The sequence below is a fragment of the Cebus imitator genome, unplaced genomic scaffold, assembly GCF_001604975.1.
Source record: "Cebus imitator isolate Cc_AM_T3 unplaced genomic scaffold, Cebus_imitator-1.0 Scaffold376, whole genome shotgun sequence".
Lineage (NCBI taxonomy): Eukaryota > Metazoa > Chordata > Mammalia > Primates > Cebidae > Cebus > Cebus imitator.
The window spans coordinates 2,083,696-2,090,706 of NW_016107691.1; the positions used below are offsets into that span (position 1 = coordinate 2,083,696).

Here is a 7,011-nt window from a genome sequence, read left to right on the forward strand (position 1 = left end):
AGTCTAGACCAGGCATGGTGGCTGGCTTACGCTTGTAATCCCAGAACTTTGGGAGATTGAGGAAGGAGGGTCTCTTGAGCCCAGGAGTTCGAGACCAGCCTGGGCAACATAGGGAGACCCTGTCTCTACAAAAAATAAAAAAATTAGCTGGGCCTGTTGGCTTGTGCCTGTTGTCCCAGCTGCTTGGGAGGCTGAGGTGGGAAGGTCGCTCGAGCCCAGGAGTTTGAGGCTGCAGTGAGCCATGATCCTGCCATTCCAATAAAGGCGACAGAGAGAGACCCCGTCTCAAACAAACAAAAAGCCTGACTCTGCCCAGACTAATTAAATCAGAGTATCTTGGGGGTGGGGGTCCTGGCCTAATTAGTTCTTAAAGCTCCCCAAGTTGATTTTAATGTGCAGCCGCAGTTGAGAGCAATGTTCTACCCCTTGCTTCTTAAAGTGTGGTGCACAGCAGTAGCGGCATCACCTGGGAGCTTGTTAAAAATGCACTTGGGTGCCACTTGGATTCCCCAGATTTTCTAAATCAGAATTTTAACAAGGACCCCAGGTGATTTGTCCAAGTGATAATGTTTGAGAAGCACTACCGAGGAACCAGACAGGAGAAGGTGGACTTCGGGGTGTTCCTCCCAGCCTACAGGGAAGTATGTGGCTGCTTGAATGGGGGCAAACCTGCACTCCTCCACAAGTCCCGATCTAACAGCTGGCTCAGCATTTTGTCAGGCTAGGAGGCCGGCATTCTAGTGTAGATAATGTAAATGTCTTACTCCATGGGCAAAATCCCCACACTGAATAGCGACAGCAAAGCAAAGCAAAGCAAGGGGTTCCATTCCATCGGGAAAGCTGGGACTAGCAGAATATATTTGCTAGGAGTCCTTTCGGAGGAGTGAACAACAGAATAAAGAACCAGCCCTCGCGGTCCTGTCACGTCCCTGCACCCAACTAACCGCGGGCTGGGCCTAACCATGATTGCTTGCACTGTGAACACTGCTGCTTGCGCAGGGAACCCGCCCTCAAAGCCGCAGCGCCCTGCGATTCTCTCCACCAGCGCCCCACCCCCGCCCCACAACTTGCCTCCAGAAAGGGAAAATAAAAAGCGATCAAAAGTATTCCAATTCTATTACTGGTTTGGTTTCAAAATGTTGGCCCTGTTCCTTCGGGCTGGGCCGGGTGGGTAGAGCCGGGACCTCCTTGTTTCTTGAGGCTCTTGAGGCTCTTGCAAGCGCGGGAACTCGCGTGGGGGCGGGATCCTCAGGGCCTCCCGGGCGTGGGCGCGCTGCCACGCCCTCTCCCGGGCCCTGATCCGGGCAGCGGTGCCAGGGGATGGGCGAAGGCGCGCGGCGGGCGCTACACTGCCCCCCTCAGGGCGGGCGACGCGCTCCTTCGCAGACCGAGAGCGTTCACTTCCTGGGCCCGGCTGGCACTGCCCTGCGCCGCTGCCTGTCAGTCCCGGTACCCCGCCAGGAAATGTCTTCTTCCTGGGAGGACGGCCGCTATCTGCGGAATCGGGTGGCAGAGTCTGAAACCAATTTGCACAAGCCCTGGGCGACAGAAAACCTTGTGTTCCTTTTAGGGACTGTTCCCTCAGAACGAGCAGCTTAAAAAATGTTCCCTGTGAGATCTCAGCTCATAATTGCCCCTCATATCCATCCCCGGGAGGAGGCATGAGGGTGGAGGAAGCATCTTCATGGTAGATAGAAGCTTAAACGCTGCAGGAGCTGCCAGGTCGTGGCGGCCAGGAGGCGGCCCCTTTGGGGCCAGCTGTTTGCTGTGTAACTGAGAGCAGAGCAGAGTTCTCTGAGGACACAGGCCATTAGGTAAACACCCTCCTTGTCCCTCAGGCAGCTGGGTGGACAGCGGCCGCCTTTGGCCGGGATGCAGGGGCACCCAGCTGTTGCCCAGCCAATGAGGACACATAGCTTCTGAGAAAAGCACAAGGGTGGCCCCCCTAGGCCACCTCTATAGGGAAAATTACACACACACTTAAAAATCTTGTGACTGGATGCTCAGCACTGGCCCTGGAGCCTGGACACACCTGCCTCTTTGTTGGCAGTAGCTGGCCTGACAGGGGCGTCGTCTCCACTGAGATATTGGCTCCTTCATGAGCTCATTCCCATCCTCTACCTTCTTCCTCCTGTTTCCTTAGTTTCTCTTTTTCTTGTCTTCCACTTTTTTCATCTTCTCTCCCCATTTGTTCCACCTCTCCCTCTTCGTTTCTTTCTTCCTTTTTCATTCATTTAAAAATGTACTCATCATGCATTAAGCACTGTAGTAGTCTGCGTGGCTGCCATAACAAAATACCAGAGACTTTGTGGCTTCAACAACAGAAATTAACTTTCTCACTTTTGAGGGCTGGAAGTCCACAATCAGGGTGCCAGCATGGTCAAGTTCTGGTGAGGGTTCTCTTCCTGGCTTGTAGATAGCTGCCTTCTTGCTATGTCTTCACATGACAGAGGAAGAGAGAGAGATCTCTTCTTCTTCTCATAAGGCTGCAGTCCTATCTGCTTAGGGCTCCATCCTTATGACCTCATTTAACCTTAATTATCTGCTGAAGACCCTATCTCCAGATATAGTGATATTGGGGGTTAGGGCTTCCGCATAGGAGTTTTTTGGAAGTTGGACACAATTCAGTCCATAGCAAGCACCTACAGAGATTGTTAGATCCCCAGGAGCTACAGTAATGGGGAAAACAGCAGCGCAAACACATGTGACCAGTGTTGTTAACACAATGTGAACAGAACATAGCAGAAGCATGGAGGGGCAGGGGTGAATAGGTGCCTCAAGAAATCAAAGAGGGCTTGACAGAGAAGGTGATATCTGAGGTATGAGAAGTAATTTGCCAGATAGAAAACAGAAGAACTATATTTCAGGCAAAAGGACTACCTTGTGCAAAGGCATAGAGTTGTGAAAGGGCACGGCCTGCTTCATAAGCAATGAAAGGTTCTGTAGCACTGGAAGTGAGAGTGTATGGAGAAGGGGAAGGGGGACGCTGGAGAGGCAAGTTGGGGTTGTCACCTGAAGAGTCCAAGCAAGACATGATGATGGTCTAAGAAGGGCAAGGACAGTGAGGTTGGAATGTAAGGGCAGGGTGCAGGAGACCTTGGCAAGATCAAATTGACAGCATTTGATAACTGATTGAATTTTGGGGTGATGAGGAGGGAGGAGTGGAGGGCAACTCCTGAGTTTCTAACTTAAGGTACTGGCACCATTTACTGAGATACAGGAGGGGCAGTAGGTCTGGGGTGGGGGTGAGAGTAGAAATAATGAGTGTCAAGTATCTTTAGAACATCCTGAGGTTGGGTGCTAGCAGGGAGGTGGTGATGGAACAAACTCAATGTAGATTCATTAGCCCATGTAAGCAAACTATTTAATGTTTGAAAAGGAACTACCCCAAATAGTTAAAAGGAACAGTGCTCAGAACTCACACAGGGCTGGGAATAGTGCCTGCTCCCAACCAGCTAAAATTACAGTACTGGGTAGTGCTGCAGTCTGAATTTTAATGTACCCCCTGCCTCCCATATTAACATGTTAAAATCCTAACCCCCAAAATTAGAGTTAGGAAGTGGGGCCTTTGGGAGATTATTAAGTCACGAGGGTGAAGCCCCAATGATGAGATTAATGCCCTTAGAAGGAGACACAGGAGAGAGCTTGACTCCTTTCTCTCTCTCTCTCTCTCTCTCTCTCTCTCTCTCTCTCTCTCTCTCTCTCATCTGAAGGTACAACAAGAAGACAGCAATCTGCAAACCAGAAAGTGGACCCTCACCAAGAACTAGATGATGATGGTGCCCTGGCCTCAAACTTTCAGCTTCCCAGAACTGTGAGAAATAAATTTCTGTTGTTTATAAGTTACCCAGTTTTGGTATTTTGTTGTAGCAACCTGAATGGACTAAGACAAGTAGAGTACACAGAAGGTTCTTGCCTCAGTATGGTGACAAAGTTAGCCCAATACTTAACACTGCTCTTGTCTCATTTAACAAAGCTTAACAGAAAGACCCAAAAGAATCAAACAGATTCCAAGAAACTTAACTGAGTCCAGGAACAAAACTCAAGAATATTTACAGCAAGATTTCCCAACCTCAGCATGATTGACATTTTTGGGCTTCTTTAATAATTCTTTATTGTGGGGGCTGTCCTGTGTATTGCAGGACATTTACCATCATATCTGACCTCTATCCATTGGGTACCAATAGCATCCTACAGCTGTGACAACGAAGAATTTCTTCAGACAAACAAAACTACCTTTAGATGAGAACCAGTGATTATAGAAATTTAGACATATAAACAACCAACAAGGTAGAATACACAATATCTGGCATCCTGTAAAAGATTCCCTAGCATGGACAGAGCAGGAAACTGTGACTAATAAGGAGGATATACATCAATTAATTGAAATCAAACCAGAACTGGTACAGATGTTAGAATTAGCAGACAAGGATAAAAAAGTTAATTACAACTGCATTCTGTATGTTCAAAAAGTTAAGTGGAGACATGGAAGATATTTTTGAAAACAGCCAAATGAAACTTACAGTAATGACAACCACAGCATGTGAGGTGAAAAATGCATTGAATAGAATTAATAAAAGATTAAACGTTGCAGAAGAAAAGATTAGTGAACTTGAATACATACAGATAGAAATGATTTGAAAAGAAACACACATAAAAAAGAGAATTACAAAATGAATAAAGCATCAGTGAACTGTAGGAAAAATTAGAATCTCTGATGGAGAAAAAGAAAGGAAAGGGACAAGAAAAATCTTTGAAGATTTTTTTTTTTCAAATTTGATGACAATTATAAACCCACAGATTCAGGGAACTCAACAAATGCCAAGTGCAAGAAACGTGAAGAAAATTATGCCAAGACGTATTGTAATCAAATTGCTCAAAACCAGTGGTAAGGAGACTATCTTAAAAGCAACCAGAGAAAAAGACACATTATGTAAAGAGAGAGAAATGAAAGGTTTCTCTTTGTGAACAATATAAGTGAGAAGATGGTGAAGCAAAATCTTTACAACACTGCAAGGGAAAAGAAAACTGTTAACCAGGGATTTTGTATCAGGCAAAAATACCTTCCAAAAATGAAGGCCAAATAAAAACGTTTTGGTTATACTAAAGCTCAAAGAATTCATCACTAGTAGGCCCATGCTACAAGAAATGGAAGAATAGTAGACGAAAATATGGATCTACACAAAGGAAGGAAGAACACTGGAAATAGTTAACTACACAGGTAAATAGGTAAGATTTTTTTAAAAAGTATTTAAATATCTTTAATAGCTAGTGGACTGTTTAAACAAAAATAGTAACCATGTAGTGTGAGGTTTACAACATACGTAAACGCAAAATATATGACTATATATAGCACAGAGGTTGGGGGTGAAATGGGCATTATACTATTGTAAAGTTTTTATAGAATATGTGATGTAGTACATATCACTTGAAGGTAGACTGTGATAAGTTAAAGATGTTTATGGTAAATCTAAAAGTAATCACTAAAATAACAGCACAAAAAGTCATAGCTAATAAGTCAATAAATGAGATAAAATAGTATAAGAAAAAGACATTCAGTTAATCCCCAAGACAAAAGAAAATGTAACAAGGAATAGACGGGACAAATAGAAAACAAATAACAAAACAATACATTTAAACCTAAGTGTATCAATAATTAAATGAAATGTAAATGATTTGAATACCCAAATAAAGGATTGAGATGACCAGATTGGATATAAAAGCAACAGCCAATTATACACTACCTATAAGAAAAACATTTTAACTCCAAAGTTAGAAACAGATTAAAAGTATGGAAAAAAGATATACTATGCTAACACTAATCAAAAGAAATCTGAAATGTCCATATTAATATGAGATAAAGTATATTTCAAAGCAAAAATTGTTTCCAGAGGTATAGAAGTTCATTTCATAGTGATGAAAAGGTCAGTTCATCAAGAGGACATAACATTTCTTTTTTTCTTTTTTTTAAAAATATATATATATATATATATTATTGCATTTTAGGTTCTGGGATACATGTGAAGAACATATAAGATTGTTGCATAGATACACACATGGCAGTGTGGTTTGCTGCCTTCTTCCCCATCACCTATATCTGGCATTTCTCCCCATGTTATCCCTCTCCAACCCCCCACTCCCCGCTGTCCCTCCCTTAGTTCCCCCCCACAGACCCCAGTGTGTGATGCTCCCCTCCCTGTGTCCATGTGTTCTCATTGTTCAACACCCACCTATGAGTGAGAACATGCAGTGTTTAATTTTCTGTTCTTGTGTCAGTTTGCTGAGAATGATGGTTTCCAGGTTCATCCATGTCCCTACAAAGGCTGCATAGTATTCCATGGTGTATATGTGCCACATTTTCCCTGTAGAGGACGTAACATTTCTAAACATTTCTGTATCCAATAACAGAGCTTCAAAATACCTGGAATAAAAACTGACAGAACTTCATGTAGAAATAGAAAAATCCACAATTGTAAATTGCAGATTTCAAGACCCATCTTTCAATAATTGATAGAATAAGGAAAGAAGAAGATCAGCAAAAATATAGAATATATGAATAACACTATCAACCAACTCTACCTAATTGATATTTATAGAGCACTCCACCCAACAAAAGCAGAATACACTTTCTTTCCAAAAGCATGCAGCACATTTACCAAGCTAGACCATGTTCTGGGCTATAAAACAAGTTTCAATAAATGTAAAAGAATTCAAGGTATGTACAGTATATACAAAGTATGTTCTATGACTATAATGATTTAAATTAGAAATCAATAACAGAAAGATCTCTGGAAAATGCCTAGATATTTAGAAACGAAATAACACACTTCTAAGTAATTCGTGTAAGTCACAGAAGAAGTCAAAAGGAAAACTAGAATGTATTTTTAAATGAATGAAAATGAAAACACAAGGTAATAGAATTCATGGGATGCCACAAAATGCCTATATTAGAAATTAATAATAATCTTGAATTAATCGGGATTCTCCAGAGAAACAGAATCAATAGCATAG

The 7,011-nt window shown here is 42.8% G+C and overlaps 1 long non-coding RNA gene across 1 annotated transcript in view; it reads left to right on the forward strand.

The window, feature by feature from the left end:
• Positions 1–3,846, forward strand: part of LOC119468093 — a 39,714-nt gene extending 35,868 nt beyond the window's left edge. Inside the window, exon 2 of the long non-coding RNA XR_005196712.1 lies at positions 3,714–3,846. This is a non-coding gene — a long non-coding RNA (uncharacterized LOC119468093). The remainder of the gene's footprint in view (positions 1–3,713) is intronic.
• The last annotated feature ends 3,165 nt before the right edge of the window (positions 3,847–7,011 follow it).